Here is a 21,829-nt window from a genome sequence, read left to right as displayed (position 1 = left end):
TTTTTTATTTATTACAATTTATTCACTTTGTATCCCAACTGTAGGCCTCTCCCTCATCCCCTCCCACTCTTGCTCTCCCTCCCTCTTCTCCTCCCATGTCCCTTCCCTATTGCACTGATAGGGGAGGTCCCCCCCTTTCCATCTGACCCTAGCCTATCAGATCTCATCAGGACTGCCTGCACTGTATTCCTCTGTGGCCTGGTAAGGCTGCTCCCCACCCTCAGGTGCAGGTGATCAAAGAGCCAGCTACTGAGTTCATGTTAGAGACAGCCCCTGTTCACCTTACTAGGGAATCCAGTTGGACACTGAGCTGCCATGGGCTACCTCTGTGCAGGGATTCTAGGTTATCTCCATGAATGGTCCTTGGTTGAAGTATCAGTCTCAGAAAAGACCCCTGGGCCCAGATTTTTTGGTTCTGTTGCTCTCCTTGTGGAACTCCAGTCCTCTCCAGGTCTTTCTATCTCCCCCTTCTTTCATAAGATTCCCTGCACTCTGCCCAAAGTTTGGCTATGAGTCTCAGCATCTGCTTCAGTATCCTGCTTGGTAGAGTCTTTCAGAGGCCCTCTGTGGTAGTTTCCTGTCCTGTTCTCTGTTTTTTCCCCTCTTCCGATGTCTATCCAGTTTGCCTTTTTGAATGAGGACTGAGCATCGTACCCAGGGTCCTCGTTCTTGCTTAGTTTCTTTAGGTGTACATATTTTAGAATGATTATCCTATATTATATGTCTAATATTCACTTATAAGTGAGTATATATCATGTATGTCTTTCTGCTTCTGAGATTCCTCACTCAGGATGATCTTTTCTATTTCAAGGACATTTGCTCAACCATGTTTGCAGCAGCTTTATTCGTAATAGCCAGAATCTGGAAACAACCCAGATGTCCCTCAATTGAGGAATGGATACAGAAATTGTGGTCATTTACACAATGGAATACTACTCAGCAATTACAAACAAGGAAATCATGAAATTTGCAGGCAAATAATGGGAACTAGAAAAGATCATCCTGATTGAGTCATGTTTTCATGTCAGAAAAATAAGACTATGGACAGTTCTTTATTCCATGTTCAGTCTGAACCTTGGATGTGGTGAGGCAGAGAGTGCATGTTTATTTTTCTTGTACAGGTTGGCTTAATTTTTTTTTTTTTTTTACTGCGTTCAGGGATCAGAAAATGTCAAGCTAAAAACTTATTTTTGTTGTGATTTGTTTTATTTTTATTTTTTAATTTTTGAGACAAGGTCTCACTATGTAGCCCAGGCTAGCATAGAAATTGTGGTAATCCTCCCACATTTCAAATGTTAGGATTACTGGTGTGAAAAATCATAACTGGTTACAACCAGAAAGCTAAAACAAAAACAACAAAACAAAACAAAACAAATGAGAGTTAGAGACTCTTTTTCATTCTCTTTTTTTATTATTATTTATACAGTAGTCTGGCTGTACCTGTGCCTACATGCCAGAAGAGGGCACTAGATCTCATTATAGATGGTTTTGAGCCACCATGTGGTTGCTGGGAATTGAACTCAGGACCTTTGGAAGAACAGCCAGTGCTCTTAACCTCTGAGCCATCCCTCCAGGCCCATTCTTCTTCTTTTTAAAAATTATTTATTTATTCAGTTTACATCCTGATCACAGCCCCTTCTCTCTTCTCCTCTTAGTTCCACGCTCCAGCTTTCTTCCCCCTTTTCTCTTCCCCTTCTCCTTGGGAAAAGGGAACTGCCCACACTAAATCACCCCTGCACATCAAATTGCATCAGGACTAAGAGCATTCTGTTATACTGAGGCCAGACAGGACAGTACCATCAGAGGGAAGTGATCTAAAAGCAGGCAATAGAGTCTACGTCAGAGACAGCACTGGTTCCACTTACTAGGGTACTCACATGAAGATCAGCTGCCCATTGGTTACATATGTGTAGGGGGTTTACGTCCACTCTATGCAGGCTCTTTGTTTAGTGCTTCAGTGTCTGTGAGCTTCCATGGGCCTAGGTTAGTTGACGCTGTTGGTCTTCTTGTGGAACTCTTGTCACCTTCATGTTCCTTTATCCATCCTTTCACTTTTCTACAAGACTCCTGGGAGTTCCTCCTAAAGTTTGGCTGTGGGTCTCAGCATTTGTTTTGTTCTGTTGCTGGGTGGACCCTTTCAGAGGACAGTTCTGCTTGGTTCCTGTCTGCAAGCATAGCAGCGTATCGTTAATAGTGTCAAGAGTTGGCTCCCATGGGGTGGGTTTCAAGTTGGGCCGGTTATTGTTTGGAAATTCCCTCACTCTCTGTTCTTGTGGGCAGGGTAAATTTGGGTAGTGGGTTTGTGGGTGGGTTGGTGTCCCCCTCCCTCCACTGAAAGTCCTGCCAAGCTAGGAGATGGCCACTTTGATCTCCATATCCCCTATTGCTGGGAATCTCAGTTAGAATCACTCCTATATTCTTCCAGGAGCCCACTCTGTTTAAGGGCTTCAGGTTGTCTTACAGATGACCACCCCATTGGTTTCCCCCTCTCTTCAAGCCCTATCATCTCCCACCCCCACTCTCTCCATGCCTTATTCCCACCCTTGTTCTCCTTTTCATCCTGGCTCCTCTCACTTTCCTCTTTTCATCCACTTGTGATGTCTCTTCTATTTTACTTTTGAGCGAGATTCAAGTATCCTTCCTTGTGTCATCCTTGTTATTTAGTTTCCTGTACTGTATGTCTAGTATCCACCTATAAGTGAGTATATACCATGTGTGTCTTTCTAGGTCTGTCTTACCTCACTCAGGATGTTTTTTTTCCTACTTCTATACATTTGCCTACAAATTTCATGATTTCCTTGTTTTCAATAGCTAAGTAGTAGTCCATTGTGTAAATGTACCACATTTTCTTTATCCATTCTTTTAATGGCAGACGTCTGGGTTATTTCCAGTTTCTGGCTATTATGAATAAAGCTGCTATGAGCATAGTAGAACAAATGTCCTTGTCATATGGTGGAGCATCTTTTGGGTATAGATAGATCTTGAGGTAGAACTATTCCAAATTTCCTGAGATACCACCAGACTGATTCCCAAAGTGGCTGTACAAGTTTACACTCCCACCTTCAATGGAGGAGTTTTCCACTTGCTCTATGTTCTAGCCAACATATCTGTCACTTGAGTTTTTGATCTTAGACAATCTGACAGGTGTAACATGGAATTACAAAGATGTATTGATTTGCATTTCCTTGATAACTAAGAACACTGAGCATTTCTTTAAGTGCTTCTCAGTCATTAGAGATTCCTCTGTTGAAAATTGTTAGTTTGGCTTTCTATCCCATTTTTTAATTGGATTGTTTGGTTTGTTGGTGTTTAATTCATTGAGTTCTTTATATATTTTGGACATTAGCCCTCTTTTGGATGTAGGGTTGGTGAGGATCTTTTCTCAATTTGTAAGGTACCATTTTGTTGTATTGACAGTACCCTTTGCTTTACAAAAGCTTTTCATTTTCATGAAGTTCCATTTATTAATTGCTGAGCTGATGATGTTCTGTTCAGGAAGTTGTCTCCTGTGCCACTTAGTTCAAGGCTATTTCCCATTTTATTGTCTATTAGATTTAGTGTATTTGGTTTTATGTTGATGTCTTTGAACTACTTGGACTTTAGTGCAGTGTGATAAATATGGACCTACATGCAGACCTCCAGTTAGATCATCACCATTTATTGAAGATGTTTTCTTTTGTCCATTGTATGGTTTTGGCTTCTTTGTAAAAAAATCAAGTGTCCATAGGTGTGTGGGTTTATTTCTCGGTAGTTCATTCTATTCCAATGATCAACCTATCTGTTTCTATGCCAATACCATGCAGTTTTTATTGTTATTGCTCTTTAGTATAGCTTGAAATCAGGGATGATGATACATCCAGAAGTTCTTTTATTGTACAGCATTGTTTTAGCTATTTTGGGTTTATTGGGTTTTCATATGAAAGTGAAAATTGTTCTTTCAAGGTCTATAAAGAATTGTATTGATATTTTGATGGGAATTGCATTGAATCTGTAGATTGCTTTTGGTATGATGGCCATTTTTACTATGTTAATCCTACCGATCCATGAGAGTGGAAGATCTTTCTATCTTCTTCAATTTCTTTCTTCAGAGACTTGAAATTATTGTCATACAGGTCTTTCACTTGCTTGGTTAGAGTTACCCCAAGATATTTTATATTATTTGTAGCTATTGTGAATGGTGTTATTTATCTACTTTCTTTCTCAGTCCATTTATCATTTATATACAAAAGAGCTACTAAGTGTTTTATTTAATTTTGTATGGAATCACTTTACCGAAGGTGTTTATCAGGTGTAAGAGTTCTCTGGTAGAATTCTGGAGGTCACTTATGTATACTATCATATATAGCATCTGAGAATAGTAATACTTTGACTTCTACCCTTCAGTTTGTATACCCTTGATCTCCTTTAGTTGCCTTATTGCTCTAGCTAATACTTTAAATATTATATTAAAGAGATTCAGAGAGAGAGAGAGTAGGCAGCCTTGTCTTCTCCCTGAGTTTAGAGGAATTACTTTGAGTTTCTCTCCATTTAATGGTTATATGCTTCCTGTATATTGCCTTTATTGTGTTTAGGTATGTGCCTTGTATCTCTTATCACTCCAAGACTTTTTAACATGAAGGAGTGTAGTATTTTGTCAAAGACTTTTTCAGCATCTAATGAAATTATCATGTGGTTTCTTTCTTTTAGTTTGTTTATATGGTGGATTATGTTGATGGATTTTCTTTTGTTGAACCACCCCTGCACGCCTGAGATGAAGCCTACTTGATCATGGTGGATAATGTTTCTGATGTGTTCTTGGATTCAGCTTGCAACCATTTTGTTGAATAGTTTTGTATCAATGTTCATAAAGTAGATTTGGTCTAAAATTCTCTTTGTCTGCTAGGTCCTTTTTGTGGTTTATGTATCAGAGTGACCATGGCCTCATAAAATGAGTTTGGCAATGTTCCTTCTGTTTCTATTTTATGAAATAGTTTGAGGAATATTGGCGTTATCTCTTCTTTGAAAGTCTGGTAGAACTCTGCACTGACATTATCTGTCACTGGTATTTTTTTCCCTGTTGAACAACTTTCAGTTACTGCTTCTATTTCCTTAGGGTTTATAGGACTATTTAAATTGTTTATGTGATTTTTTTTGTTTATAATATAGTTACATCATTTCCCTTTGTTCCCTCCAAACCTCAAAGACCCTTCTTTCTTTTTCAAATCTGCAGCCTATTTTTCATTAATTATTATTGTGTACATATTTCTAAATACATAACTACAGCCTGCTTGGCGGATTGCTTGTACGTAGGTTGTCAAGGCTGGCCGTTCGGTACCAGATAACCAATCAGTGTGCTCTTTTCTGAGACTACTTCTCTCAGAAGTGTGGTGCTTACCTGTCAGCAAGGAAACTTTTCTTTGCAACAGAACGAGACCATTACAGAAAAATACAACCACTCAAGATGTGGCTTCTGGAGCCCAATCCCAGTGGTTGCATCTACAATCCAACTTAAGGCTCATGGCAACGGGGCAGAAGGGTTGTGAGAGCCAGGGGAGTGGGGGGTTTACAGTGGCACTGTGCCTTCTTTCAGCTTCCTCGTTAAAGGGAGGTCTCCACAGTAAGATGTGTAATTTTCGACTCATACCCTCTTCCACTACCTCAGTCATCTTTGTAATAGTCCCATTTTACAGGTGGGGAAATAGATACAGAGGAGTTTAATGATAAAGTAAACTTCTTCAACCACACAGTTTTTCATTCTTATATATGGGTTTAGAGCAGCAGTTTTCAACCTATGGATTACAATTTTTTTGGAGGGAGGGTTAATAGCCCTTTCATAGAGGTCACATATCAGATATCCTGCATATCAGATATTTACATTATGGTTCACAACAGTAGCAGAATTACAGTTATGATGTAGCAACAAAATAATTTTATGCCTAGGGTTCACCACAACCATATTAAAGAATCATGGGGTTAGGAAGGTTGAAAGGGAGAGAGAGCTTTCTGGAATGGGCTTGGAAGAATCTTCAGTTGAGGATTCAAATGACAAAGGACAGAGGAATAAAAATGAGATAGGTTTAGAACTTAGCCCTTTGATTGTGGTCTTAGACCTTACACCTGACTAGATGAGTGTCCTTGGTAAGGGTTCTAACCCTTGGAACCGTAACTCCTCTCTCATAAAACAAAGACAATAGTAACCAAGCATGGGATTACTAGAGGGATGAAGTGTTTGATCCTATCATTATACTGCTTTTAAGGCTTGATCTAAATGAGAGACTACTATTAATTTCTCCCTTTTTCTTTTTTTTTTCCCATTAACGGCCACTTACTGAATTACCCCCTCTCTCAGTGACCATATTCCCAGCCCTCTTTCATTTTTTTATGTTGAGATAGCGTCTCACTGACTTGCCCAGAGTGGCCTCTTTTTGTAGCTCAGGCAGGCTTTGAAGTTACTGCTTTGCCTCATTATTAGCAGGGATCACAGTACCACCATGTCTGACTGTCCATAAATCCTAAAGGAACACATTCCAGCATCATTTAGCAAGGAAGATCAGGGCTCACAGAATCTCAGAAGGTTATTTGAAGCACCAGGGCTGATGGTATGTAGCAAAGACAGAGCTTACCTGCTTCACCTTTGACTAAAGCCTCAGTTTCTCTGCCTTTGAAGTGAGAACTACCCATTACACAGGCAATCTTGGAAACATGCATGTGCATGCACATACATACACATGTGCGTGTGCACACATGCATCCACACAGACACACACATGTACACACAGATACACACACACACACGCACACACACATTGGCCTTCAGAAAAGCCCCAGATGTTGCCAAGCCACAGCTGATGAGCTGCTACTTACCCATGTGGGAGGAGTGATTTACCTATGGTTTGCCGGAAGTTACCAGCAGCTCAAAGCTGAACTCAAGGATTAAGATTTTTGTCTAGGTGCGACTAATACCCTAGAGAAGTTCTGATACCAGTTTGGTATCAGTTTCTTAAAGAATCATCTTGTCAAATAATGCATACAAGTTGGCAAAGGCTGTAGAAGAAGACGCTCAGTGATCTCAGCTGCTAAGAAAATGCAGATCCAAACCACAACAGGAAACTACTTCACACTTACTATGATTGTTGTAATAAGCTCAGAATATAATAGCTGTGGAAATTGAAACCCTTACATGTGATTGGGATGTAAAATGGTGCAGTCACAGAGAGAAACAGTCGGTGTTTGCTCAAAAGGCTAGCCATGGAATTATAAGCAACTATCCCCCTGAAGCGTTCACCAGGGAGGTTTGAAAATATCTGCTCATATAGAAAGTTATAAATGAATGTTTGAAGAGGTATTTTTCATAATAGCCAAAAGACAGAAACAACTTCAATGCCTATCAGCAGAATGACTGGTTAAACAAATTGTGGTATAGTAAAAAAGTAGAATATTACTCAGTTACATAAAAAGAATGATGTTTATTCTACCTCTGCTAGGGCCTTCCAAAAATCCATGGGACACACATTCCAACTTGGACAGGATTTGAGAGCATGATCTCCAGTGAAAGAGTGAATTAAGATTTCAGTTACATACAAGATCCAGGCAAAACTGCAGAGACAGAAAGCAGATCACTGGTCATAAGGGAAGCAGCAATGGAGAGCTAAGGGTGATTGCTTAAATGATGTGGGCTGTTCATCTGGGGTAGGGAAAAGTTTTGAAAGTAGAGAAAGATGTCCTTTGTACAACTTGTGAATGCCCTAAGTGATCCCAATGGCACCCTTAATGGCTAACAACATGGGCAAGTTTAATTTCAATAAAACAGTAGTATTCATATAAGAACTTCATGCTCTGCCTATTTAACTTATTGTACGCCAGCACAATTAAATAAAAAATCAATATAGTTTCCTTAAGAAATATTGTTTATTATTATCATCTTGATTTTTTTTCAGTCAGGATCTCAGTCTGGCCCTGGTTGATCAGAAACTTGTGATTTACCCAAGGCTCACTTCAGATTCAGGGCTATCCTCCTGCTTTAGTCTCTCAGTTATGGAATTACCGGTGTGAAGTTGCCATGCCCAGCTCTAAACAATATTATCTTTAATGCTTATCATGGTAATGTTTACTTTGTCTAGAGAAAAGGCCTCTTGACATTGAGTCTTCAGATATTGCACTTGGCAAAGAACATAGCTTAGGAAGGCCACTTGTGCAGATGTTTGATTCTTCTGCTCAGTCAGTATAAAAATGCCTTTCCCCCATTTCCTGGCAGTTGTAGTTTTATATATGAATCTTGAAGAAGTTTTTACCCAGGCCTCTCATGGACCACGTGGGGACATGCTCACACAGACATTGTGGAGGTAGAGGAAATAAGTTTTTCCCAGTTAGCTCCTTTGTTGCAAGGACAAAACCCTGACAAAAATCAAGTTTGGAGAAGAAAGGGTTTATAACACTCTATACCTTATGGTCCCTCACAGAGGGACGCAATGGCTGGAACTCAAGCAGAAACCTGGTGGCAGAAACGGAAGCAGAGACCATCCAAGAATGCTGCTTGCTGGCTTGCTAGGTTTCCAGTACAGTTGGAAACTAACTAGGAGAGAAGCCATGTGGAAAAGGACACCCAGGATGGAATTCTGTGATGTGTTAAAACAGTGATCAAGTGTGCCAGCAGCAGCACACTGCCCTCAGTTCTGGGACTGAGGAATGGCTCAGTGGGTAAGGCACGTGCTGTGTGAGCTAGAGGACCTGAGAGTCATCTTCAGCACCCATGGTCAAAGCCAGGCATGTCAGCATGTACCTGTAATCCCAGTGGTCAGAGAATGGAGAAGACAGGAGGATCCCTGAAGCGCTCTTGCCAGCCCATATATCAGTTGCCAAGTGTCAGGTTCTGTGAGAGAACCTATCTCAAAAAAATAAGGTGAAGAGTAATTGATAAAGACAACTGACATTAATTTCTGGCCTTGACAGCCATGCATACACATTTGTATGTGTGCCTGCATGCACATATGTCAAACCTTACATGTTGGTTACACCATGTACACATATGCACGCGCACACGCACACACACACACACACACACACACACACACGCTAAGATAAAACAAAACAAAACAACAACAACAACAACAAAAAACCCAACCAAACAAAAAACAATAACAACAAAAAAACTTCCCAGGCCTGGGTGCAAACAATAACACAGAATGAAACTTGTAGTTTTAACTAAATAAGTAGATGGATAAATAAAACCATATATGTTCATATACATGTATACACACATATATGTACCCACACACAAATATGTATCAAGCCAATAATATGCAATGTACAAACTTACATGCAAATAAAAAGATACAAAGAAACCACAAGTGAGTGGCAGCTTGAAGAGAAGGCAGGAAATGGTATAGGGAATGGTAATAAGACTATTTAATACACAACTTAGCTCCAGAGCCAGGGTGGACTTGGAAGAAAGTATGACTAACATCTGAACTCCAACTCCACAGAAAACAGAAGTCTACAAAACACCAACTAACAACCTAGAAAGGCTGTGCCCTGGGTTCTAACTTCATCCCTAGCCACTGAACTATCTCCACCTGCTTTCTCAGGGTCAGACTTTGTGGAGGTTAGACCAGATGCTGCCACCTTTAGAGCGGGCTGAGACTTTATTTGGGGTCTCTAATCACCTTCACCTTATTTCTCAGACCAATGCAGTTAGAGCCTGAGGGGGCTGGCAGGCCATGGCCACCTTCAGAAGATATCTAGTGTTCCTGCTCTGATCGTATAAAATAGAGCATGGAGCTAAGCATCTAAAATCAAGGTCAGCATGAAGAGCTTAGGGAGGTGTGGGAAGATGTCAGGAGGGAGAGAAAAGCAGAGGGAATGGGAGGGATGAGAAGGGATGGAGGAGGAAAGAGAAAGGCGAAGTTAAGAGTTAGGCGTAGGCCAGATGATATAGAGTAAGGTTTTGGACTCTTTCCCAGAAATTAATGGGGGAAATACTAGGAGAGTTTTAGCTGGAGAGTGGTAATGACAGGATTTATCCTTTAGAAGTTTCTGGCTCATGGTCGAGGATGGATGAGAGGGGAAGAAGAAATTTCACTGAAGGTGTCTAAATGCTCCACGGGGGTTAATTATGGATAGGGTACAGACAGAGTGGGTTGTAAATATGTATTCAAGGCATGCCACAATAATCTCTGTTTCCAGATGGGAAACAAGAAATAGCCATGACCACTGCAGAGTGCACAGTGCCCTCAGGAAAGGTCTTCTGTCCTCTCATTTGCTGTACCTGTCCTAACCTGCCCAGCCACCAATGCCCATCTGGTCAGGTGCACTGTTCACAGCTGAACAATAACTGCTGGGGTTATTGTTTAGGAAACAAGACCTCTTCTAGATTATGTATCAACCTCCATTGACTGTACCATGTAGATTATGAGAGTGAAGTTGGAGGAAGATATGTCTGTGAGTTACAGAAAGTAGCTGGATTCCCACTCTGCCAGCTGGTGTCTGGGTCTGTCTACATATGCAAATCTATTGAAGTTAGGAGCTAGAATTGTAAAGTTAATTACCGAATCATAGCCTGGTGAAGTCAGACTCATTGGACCTGCTCAAGAAGACGGAATGGAAAGCTAGTGTATAGGGGATGGTTATAAGCTGTCTAGTGCTGTGTCTTGTGTAGCTCATCCCTTCTAACTATTTGGGCAGTCCTGTGATACAAGCAGATTTTTTTTTTCAGTCCCAAAGACTGCATTGCCTTCCCAGAATAAGACTGGGGCATGTTTATTATTTGCTCTGAAGCCAGCACTGGAACTCACATCTTCTCATCTGAGAGCATTTTTACTACAGCGCCTAAGTGGTCCTTCGACATGATCAGACTCGCCAGCTGTTTTAATGTGTTGTATTTTCTGCAAAGCATTGTCTTCATTCCAATCCAGGAGAAAAGACAAATCCCATCTTCAGATACACCAGGGCTTGTTAATAGATGCTCTGAGCATTCCTAAGAACCGCTAAGCCAACTCATCAGGCTGGCAAACCTGGGGATATGGCATTTGGTCCTCTCAAGAATGGGGCCAGAGAAAGGTGCTTGGGGGACAATTTAAGGGCTTCCAGGAAAACAAGAAAAAGAACAGTTTCCAGAAGGATGTGGGGGCTCTGGCTGCCACAACGGGGCTGCCCGAAAGACCCCACATTGCTATGGAAACAGCACATTTCTTTTCCTTTCCTTTTCTTTCTTTCTTTCTTTTTTTTTTTTTTTTTTTTTTTTTTTTTTTTTTTTTTTTTTTATGGAGCAAGCACATAAAACTCCCGGAATGTGTCATGAAATAAGTTACTACTGTCCCGAGGCTGCCAAAGATGTACACCCTCATTAGGGGAGCGATGTGACAGTTTGGGGTTTTATAATGAACAGTTTGGAGGCTCAGAGGCTGGTATAAGTTTACCCTGTTGGGATTACAGCCTTTTGGGTTTGTTTGGGGATTGAGGGATTGAAAAGGGAGCCCTTTCCTCAAAGTGTCCACACGATATAGACCCATCAGCTTCTGCGGGCATGCAGGTGATTCGATGATGGTCTCATTTACATGCAGCTGGTGAACAAGTGCTGGCATTTCCATAAAGACCGCTGAAAAGAGGCATTTATTTTATCGCTTGCATTTTCACCTGGAGCTTTTAGTTGGCCAGATCTGCTCCTCCCAAAGTTTTGTTTACCTGGTAATATGCAGATGTTAGTAGGCCAGATCAAACATAGAGGCGAGGCGATACAAAGGAGAGAAAGGGGGGACCACACAGGTGTGTTTTACCAGAAGTGAGGCTGCCCCTGATTTCCCACCTCACTTTGTATCCTAATGTCTTCCAGTATCTTAAAAATCTATCACGTTTCCTGATTACTGACATAGCCTCCAACAGTGGTTTTGAGGGTGTTGAGATTGCTTGGTAAAACAGATAGAACATGCGATTGATTGCATGAGGTAGCGGAGGGTGAAAGGAAGGAGCTATCACAACAAAACCCAGAGAACAGTTGGTTTATTGTCAATGAGACTTGGAGCCATACAGGAAGACCACCATTGCCATTTAATGATGAAGACAGGGCCAGGGAACCTCAGAGAAAGATTTCTGTGACATTAAAGAAAGAGCTGTCATAAAACAAACAAACAAACAAATAAACAAACAAAAAACCCACCACCAACAACAATACCCAGACATGGCAATATATGTCTCTTTTGGGGAAATTCTCACTAAGCAGAGACTGGGTGGGCAGGTGGTGTGTGCTTGACCCTAATCAATATTGGCATTATTTTGGATTGCTTCTGTGTGCAAAGGACCATGCTATCTAACATCGTGATCTTAGTGACTTGTTTAGCCCCTCTAAGCTCTTGCTACGTTATAGTGATGGTCTTATAAAAAATGAACACAAACCATTGACTGTAATGTAAGCAATGAATGCTCACCATTGCACATCTAGCCACTTGCAAACACAGTGTTGCCTTTGAGAAAGATGGAATAGCACCACAATTCTCTTTTAACCAAGAATGGCAAAAATATATAACTTATTAGGAATGACCCCCAATTCGGCAAGGGTCAGACTACCTAGTAAAGAGTCAGGAATACCAAGACAGAAATAAACAGAACAGCAACAGTAAAAACAACACTCAAAAACTCCAAACATGGCTTTTGAGATGGCTTATTTTGTTTTTGAATTCTTAAACTTTTTTCTTAAAGTTGTAACTTTCAGATGTTTAAGATATGGCTGAGATGGTGAGATGGATGTGCTTATGTTGATAATGGTGGCAATAATGATAGTGATGGTGGCAATGATGGTAATAATAATGATATTTATGATTACTATGGATATGGATGATGGTGACAGTGGTAATTATGATAATTATAATGATGATAATAATGATAGTGCTGGTGATGCTGAGAATCATAATGGTATTTATGGTGGTTATGGTAGTGAATGGTGATGATTGAAATGATGATGATGATTATGATGGATTGTTGGTGAAGCTGATGCTGATTTTGATGATAATGTTATTGATGATGATTATTACTGTGATGATGATGGTGATGGTGAGAACAATGGCAATAGGGATGATTATTATGGTGAGGTTATAGTGGTGATAGATTAATTATGATGGTGATGAAAGTGGGGATTATGATAATGTTGATGGTGGTGTTGAGGATATTGATGATGGCGATGGCGATACTGATGAGGACAGTGCTGATAGTATCAGTAATGTGTAGCAATCACCCATGTAGCTAGTATTTATTAGCTTTTTACTATTTATTTTGTTAATAACCTCACTCTTGTTCATAAAATTTTTGTAGCACTATAATACAAATGTAGTATATATGTGCCCATGTCACATGTAAGAAGACTAATGTTTAATAATGTGTTCAAGGTTGTAGTTTTTCTCATCAACCAGATATTCAAATGATGCTCAAAGAGCTCAAGTTCAATAGTTGGGCCTCCAGAAGGTAACAAGGATAGAAAAGGACAGGTAACCATCTTCTATCTCCTACTGATTTACCTACAGGAGTGGCTTAGTTTTGACATCCTACATGTATTGTGGATCTTGTTAGGAAGAAGATTCACTTCTACCTGGGTATTGGGCAGCTCTCTTGTGCAGACAATATTAATACAGACAAACCTTAGTACTCATTCATGCATTCAATAAAGAGTGACTCTTTGGCTATCTAAAATGAATGAATGTCTACCTCCCTATTTTTCAGGTTCGATGACATCTTTATGACATAAAATAATCAGGCATTATCTAAACTCACAGGGTCCTGGGAAAACAAAGTTTTCATAAACTATGAACTCAACCAACATTAATGATTAAGCTGGTGAATTCATGTCTGTAGACTGTCAATTATTTCCATCTCACTGCCTCTTATTGGCAATGCTCCTGTGTGGAAAACCTGTGTTGTGCTTTGCTCAGCTGAGGTCACTGGTGATGCAGAGTTAAAAATACATATGGCCCAGAGTCTGTCGCCATGGCACTGTAACCCAGAGCAGCTCATTAATTGATCAGACCAGTTTCATCATCGTAAAATATAGCATAATAATATGCTCACAGTCTCATTTTTTAATGTTAGAAGAATGAAAAAATGAGCCAGACGTGGTGTCTTATGCTTGCAATCCCAGTACTCAGAAGGCCGAGGCAAGCAGGTCATGAGTTCAAGGCCATCTGCTCCTTATAGCTAGACCTTGTTTCAAAATACCCAAACTAAACAACGAGAAAATAGCAGTATAAGCTCACTGAAAATCTGTATCACTACAATTCAAAGTGCTACAGACAATTTTAAGACAAGAAGGACTCTTGGGCTGGTTATATCCCATTCTACCTCTGGCTTCTTACCTCTGTCTTCATTCCCATTTTCTGCTCATCTCTGAAACCAGAGAATACTGACTTGAAGGAATTGTATTCACTGCCTTTCTTATTCCTTAGTCTCTAACTAGGTTTGGTCAATGGGTTATAATGCCATAGAGCTGAGAATTGGAGGAAAGTGAGAATGGGGCCTTTATTCCCATGGGTCCCTATCTTTCAGGATACCTCTGGTTGTTTGTCCTTGTGTGTCTGTACTGAGGTCACCATTCCTATTAGGTTATTTTTCCTATACAATACTTAAGGTGCTCCTTCAGATTTTGGTTGGTAACAGTTTTCCTAGATAGTTTTTCATAGGTTTCAATCACTCATGCCCTCCCCCTTTTTTGGTAAGGATCCATTGACTAAAGTTTCCATTATTTATCCAGTTTGGGTACGTAATATCTGCAGAGACTGTTAATGTTGGGCATCTGAGATAGTTGTAGCAATTAATCTTCACTTTAAGATGACACTCCAAGTTTGCAGCTAACAACCACAGCGGTGTGAAAGGCTCCCTTTGTTACTCTGCCAATCAGTGGAGGTCTCGCAACACTAACTCACATCTCCTGATTCTAGTTTTATGTCTAGTGTATCAAACGTTCTTCCAATAGGAAGCAGTACCACGAGTCTTGGGAAACCAACAAGAAGAGGAGTTAATTACCTGCCTGCACATGTCTTTTATTGTATATTGAAAATACAGATGGACTACAGCCAGACTATATGAAAAAAACAAGTTTTGATCCAAAAGCTATAGTGACTTTCTGAGGATGATGGATTCCAAAAGCAGTGAGCCCCAACTTAATCAGTTATTGACAACTCTCATATTTATATCCTTGCTCCCAACTATGAACAACCAAAAAGTCCAATGTAGTCTCTGAAGTTCTGATTACATATTTCAGTAAGTAAAGAGGTTGCCATTCAAGTCTGAGGACTTATTTGAATGGCAGACCTCACACTGAAAAAGTTAGACATAGAAATGTTTGCTTGGAATCTCAGTGATGGGGAGGCAAAGACTGGAGGATATCTGGGGATCATTGGACAGCTCATTGGTGAGTTTCAGGCCAGTAATAAACCCTTCCTCAAGAAGTAGCCCCTGGCAGCTCAGTGTCCAAGAGAGTTCCCCAACAATAGGATCAGAGACCATCTCTGACATGAACTCATGGGCTGGCTCTTTAATCACCTCCACCTGACGGGGGAGCAGCCTTACCAGTCCACAGAGGAAGACAAAGAAGTCAATCCTGATAAGACCTGATAGACTACGGTCAGATGGAAGGGGAGGAGGACCTCCCCTATCATTGGACTGGGGGAAGGGCATAGGAGAAGAGGGAGGAAGGGTGGGATTGGGAGGAAATGGGGGAGATGACTACAGCTGGGTACAAAGTGAATAAACTGTAATTAATAAAAATAAAATTAAAAATTAAAAAAATGTGCATGCTGTCAGAAAAAGAATATCTAAGGCTGATTTCTGGCCTCCACACACATACTCATTGAGTTTGTTGGGTATCATATAGGTGATTCCAAATGAGCCCTCTTTCAGATTCCTTCAATCAGGATACTCCTCTAATCAAGGCATCCTTGAAGTTGTCCTTGGTGGGTTTTTTTCCCTACAGTAAAAGGTTTCTATTCCTCTGTCTGCCTTTGAATCTATGTTAAACACTAGTGATACTGTCGGCCTCCCATGCCACAGCAAGTTCTGAATAAATAACTTTTTCTTTCTCTCATCTGAATGGTCTTCATTTATCCTATTGGGATTAACTTAAAAGGAAACCTATCTTAAGATAGACAGTTGAACAGGCTGATATATAGGTTTGAGTGACTCAGAAAACTTACCAACTCAGCAAAAGGAGCCTAAACCAAGAGTCATTGTTTTCTGGGCACTATAGCCATCAGTAGAGTCAGGCTATCCAATTTGGAAATTATTCATGCGGTACAAAAGGATGCTCCTACTAGGTAGCATTAAGAAGTTGTTGCATGATCCAAAGAACAAACAGAAAGAAAAAGGAATGAAGGGCATGGAAACTCAACTCACCCCAAGAGACATTTTTCATACCTGATCTTGCTGAAATTGAGCATCAGCATTCTCAACTGTTTCCATGATTCTTAGTTTAGATGAAGATGCCCAAGTGAGGACTGCTATGATTTTTTCAAGCTCACACAACTCCTGGAGTAGCTGGTTAAGACTCAAACTCAACTGCAATGTCCAACTCACATCCATTCTCTTCCACTCCAAGCAACTAAGAATATTCATGAGCATCAGATAGTTTGGGTCAAAGTTAGAGGCCTACTTAAATTAATGAAACTAGACTAACTATTAAGAATGGGTGGGCTTTTCTTTATATATGATTTTGAAATTTTTATAAACACTTGTAAGAAACAGGCTAAGTGAGGAGAGGTTAATTTTGAATCATAATTTCCAAGGATTTCAGCCTATTATTGTGGGAAGGAGATTGAAGCATCTTCATGCTACAAAGCAGGACCAGAAATCAGAGAGTGAGACCGGAACTATATGGTGGTTATAACTTTCAAAGTTGGTGGTTATAACAATCTACTTCCTATATGGTGGTTATAACAATCTACTTCCTCCAGCCAGGTTTTGTATCTTAATGGTTTCACTCCCTTCAAACCTAGCAACATCAGCTGTGTCAAAACACTAGCCTTTGGGGGCATTTCACATCCAAACTATAACAATGCTCAGTAAAAAATAGACAGTGGTGTTTGGTTTTACAGAAAACCTTTCTTCTGCTTTAGCCACCAATTCTTAGTGGTTTCATGTTCTCTTCACTCATTTTCTACTTCCTCTAGAGAACATTTGACAAAGTCTGGGGTAATGATATTGGTCAAAGCTGGACACAGGATACTTTGGAAACTGAAAAAAAAATGGTTATGGGTGGGTTGAATATCCTATATCAACAGAACAGCTCTTCAAAGCCTGAAGTTATCTGCCTGCAAATTTCAGTAGAGTCAAGCTAAAGCCCTATTTTTACACCTCCAAGACAAACTTTTGGTCATGGTATCTTCTTCTTAGCATATGACTTACCTTTCTTATCACTATAAAATAAAAAAAAAAAAAAAACTAAATGATGACATAACTTTAGAGTTTGGCGAAAAACCTTGTGCTATGCATTTATCAGCTGGGTGTCTTTGCACAAGTTGCCTAGTCAGTCTGAAAGCTCCAGCACTTCTGAGCTGTAAAGTGAAGCATTTCAGTATTTATGTCACTGAGAGTAAGTGTAGATTGAAACATAGACACCTTACATAAGGTGCAGGATAATAGGCTGTCAATCGTGTTTATGCCTTCTCCTTTCTTCCTTTGGGACAGATGCTATAACATTCTCCTTTAATTTTAGAAAGTATAATACTGTGGAAGTTTCTCTCTAAGCATTGGAATCAAATAAAATTATAAACTCCAGTCCTAGCTTGGTAACCAGAAATAGAGTTGAAAAACTCACAGGGTAAAATTATAACATAACTGAAAACTGAGCTGGCCTCCAACTTGTCTCATTACACAGCACCAAACTCTGTAGAAGATTTCTGGGAGACAAGAGGGAGGAATCAGTCACGATTCCTGTCATCAGACACCAGGATAGGAAGGACAGAAAAACTTCATCAGAGGGCAAGAAGGGCAAAGTTAAGTGGATTCATGAAATAAGCTCAATTTCAGTATGGGAACAACAGAAACTACCCATCTACTCAGAAACCAAACAGAATTATTTCACTGGGAAAATCAGTCTATATAATTTATGAATCTCCTTTTTTATTTTCTTTGGTTAAACAACAGAAGCAGATGATATTGGATCCATTTTCAACTCTAGCTGGGCTAAGAATGTGATCAAAGGTGGAGGAACCTAATGAAAGCAATAGGAGGTTGTTTATAATCCGCCGAGGGCTCAGACTTCTAGCTGAGACTGCTCCAATGTGAAAGCAATTTCTAAACACTCTACGAAATATATTTAAAAGAATTATTTTCTTATAGTGAAATATGATTGTGTCTATCCCCTTTCTCTATTCCAATTCACCCCACATCCTTTCCAAGTTCTCTTTGATAATCTAGTAAGTCCAACTAGGGCTACCCATGTGCCAATGAGGGTGCAGCCATCCACGCAATGCAGGAAACCTGCCAGTGGTCACACCCCAAAAAAAGAATGATTTTAAAGTGCTTCGCAGTTAGGGGTTTTTTGAAAGATCCTTTTCTGATCTTGTGCAGGCCTGGTGCAGACAGCCATGGATGCTGTGAGTTCACTAGTGCAGCAGCCTTGCCACTTCCAGAAGACAGCGCATCATGAACTCTTCACATCATTGGCACTGACGTTCTTTCTGTCTCCTTTTTCCACGATGCTCCTTGAGCCTTAGGGTCTGAGTGGGTTAATAAAGAAGCCACGTTTAGGGCTAAATACAGACACTCTATTTTTAGCCCTTTGAGTAGTTACGAGCTTCTGAATTGACTGCTGTCCACTGTGACAAAAGGATTCTCTGGCCATGGCTGGGGCAGGCCAGATCAGCGGGAATAAACATAAATATCTAGAAGCCAGTTTACAGTTTGTCTATTTAGCAAGTAACAACAGCAGGTTCTACCCAAGGGTCTGTGACCTCCCCATCCGGGAGCTAGCAAGAGAAATGCACATATTGAAATATTTACATCGCTCAGACCAGAGTATTTCTCCATGTATTACTACTCTAATGCATAACACTTTAATAATGGAATTGCATAAGGTACTTTCAACTCTTTCCAAGTTGGGATTATTTGGATTATTACCAATTTGAAACTATTTCAATAAGAGATGGACCCTTTCCTTTACGGTCATAGTTTCATTTTGTTCTGAGACAGGGGCCTTTTATGTGTCTCTGTCTAGTCCTGCACTTCAGCCACCTGAAGGGCAGGCCTTACAGGTGTGAAGTGCCTTATATGGCTTAGGGGAACATGTTTGTGGAAAGCTATAGAGAGCCTTCAGTAATCTTTTCTTCCTGTGTTTATAATTTTCCGCCATCCCAATTTGAAGAACTTGGTTCTGGTCGATATAATTTGGTGTTGTAGGGATGTGTATTAATTAGATTTTTTTAAAGATTTAATTATTTATTTTGTGTATATGTCAGAAGAGGGCTTCGTATCGCAGTATAGATGGTTGTGAGCCCTCATGTGGTTCCTTTGGTTTTTTTTAAACAACCGAGAGAAGCTGGAGTCTTATGAGAAGGGGGAACCTCAAACGAGAGAGTGCTTTATAAGATTGGTCTGTAGGCAAGTCTGTGGGCTCATTTGCTTGGTTAATGACTTTTGTGGGAGTGTCCTCTCCCAGTCAGGTTATTCTGGGGTGTATAAGAAATCAGGCTGAGCAACCCACAGAGAGAAAAGCAGTAAGTAGCATTCTTCCACGGCTTCTGAATGAGTTTCTGACTCCAGGTCCCTGCATACCTTCCTGTCTCAATTCCCCTTCCTGACTATAAGCTGCAGACTGGAATAAAGCCTTTCCCCAGGTTTCCTTCGCTCATGGTGTTCATCACAGCAGCAGAGAAGCAAATTGACAGGATGTCATTCTGATTGGTACATTTTAAAAAATTCTGACCCAGTCTGCCTAATACTCTGATTTCTCTCTCAGAGGGCATGTTGGGTTAGTTAGCTTTCTGCTATTTATTTTAATTTGCATGTGTGTGTCTTGGTGACAGAGTGGCATATGTGTGAGTGCCCACAAGGGCTGACAGAAGACATTGAATTCCTTGGTGCTGGTGTTACAGGTGGTGAGACGCTATCCAGAGAAGGTGCTGAGTAAGGATTTGGGTTCTCTGGAACAGCAGCAGGTGCCTTAAACTCCTAAGCCATTGCTCTAGTCCCGGTGTGCATCCTTGCAAAAGGTGAAAGATTTATACCATTTGAAGGGAATACTTCAAAGAAAGCACTTTGCATGCTTTCTTTCAAGATGTCTGCTGGGGCATTCCACCAGAAAAAAAAAAAAGTGAGTCACTCAATGCAACTGTCCATAAATGACCATAAACTATCCATAAGCTGACCCAGATGCTGACCACCCTGACTGAGCTTGGGTGCAGATGAGGCTTCTCCGGTGACCACCCCACCCCACCCCAGTCTGAGTAGCCCTGTGAGACACAGATGAGCAAGAGACCTAGAGAAGCTACATCTAAATTCTTGACCCACAGACACAAGGAGATAAATGTCTGTTGTTTAAAGACCTCCTTCTGGTCTAATTTTATACAAAGCACCAGATAACAAGTGCAAGCAACAAACAATTAAATACAGTAATTAGAAAAAGTAGATGCATGAATCTACAGCAAAATGGGAGAGGAAGGGGTTAGAACTGTTTTAAGAACAGGGCTGTCGGATTAGTGTGTAGTCTCTCTCTCTCTCTCTGTGCACGCACATGTGTGTATATACAGAGTGCAGACGCTCACACCAGGTGTTTTTGTCAGTCACTGTATGCTTTCCTTTCTGAGACTGTTCTCACTGAACCTAAACCATGTCAGTTTAGATAGGCTGGTTGTCCAATGAGTTCCCAGGGTCCTTCCTTCCTTCCTACTGCTGAGATTATAGATGAGGGCAACCACACGTGATTGTTTTGCACAAATTCTGGAAATCTGAGTTTAGGTCCTTGTGCTTGCGGAGTAAACACTTTATTGACTGACCCACCTCTCCAATACATAACCTTTAATTCAGGATGAGGGGGCATCTGAGAAGGTTCTCATTTACTTATTCAAGATTTTTCCCCTTGTGCTAAGCACGGTGCAGGGTGCAGGGTCCATAATAGCAACACATAAAAAACAAAAGCAAAACAAAACAAAAAACCAAACTGAAACAAACAAACTAAAACCACTCCCAAACCATCCTCCCCCCCTCAAAAAAAAAAAGCCAGAAATGAAAAAACAAACCCAAAACAAGACAAGCTTTTTTCCTTGCTTATTTTCTGGGGGCAGAGAGAAAAGAAATAGCAACCAAACAAAGAGGGAGAATAAGCTTCTTGTTGATGGTGGTCAGCATGGGCTTCTCACCAGGCAGCTGTCACCTCAGGGCTGTCTCCTGAAGTACCATGCAGTTTCCATGGACTCGGAGGCACAAGGGTCCTGCTCTCTGTTCTGCTGTGCCACACTCCCCTATACCATGGTGGCAACAGGAGGTGGCTCAGTCCAACAATGGCAACATATTGGTCCAGGGTTCTGCAGCACCTAGCGGAGGAATGATGGATGCTGTGGTGGAAGGGGGACCAGCTTTGATGTGCATGGCCTGGTTTGATTAATGAGCAGCTCTGCCGGAAGGCTACACTGGGAGTAAATTACTCTTTTCAGAAATGGCTGGATCGGCACTATTGTACTAATTATTTCACAAGCTTGGGGTCAGTTCCAAATTCCCTGACACACACAAGGGAACAAACACCCGGGCTAACAGAAGCCGACAGAGCTCTAATTAAAGCAGAAATTGTTTGTGACTCTCTTCTCTCCTCCACCCCACAAGGATTTTCTTCCCAGAGGAGAAAGCTGTCTTTTCTTCTTCTTCTTCTTCTTCTTCTTCTTCTT

Source organism: Meriones unguiculatus, chromosome 11, assembly GCF_030254825.1.
Source record: "Meriones unguiculatus strain TT.TT164.6M chromosome 11, Bangor_MerUng_6.1, whole genome shotgun sequence".
NCBI classification, from domain to species: Eukaryota; Metazoa; Chordata; class Mammalia; order Rodentia; family Muridae; genus Meriones; species Meriones unguiculatus.
The sequence above is the reverse complement of the archived record's forward strand: the minus strand, read 5'-3'. Positions refer to the sequence as shown.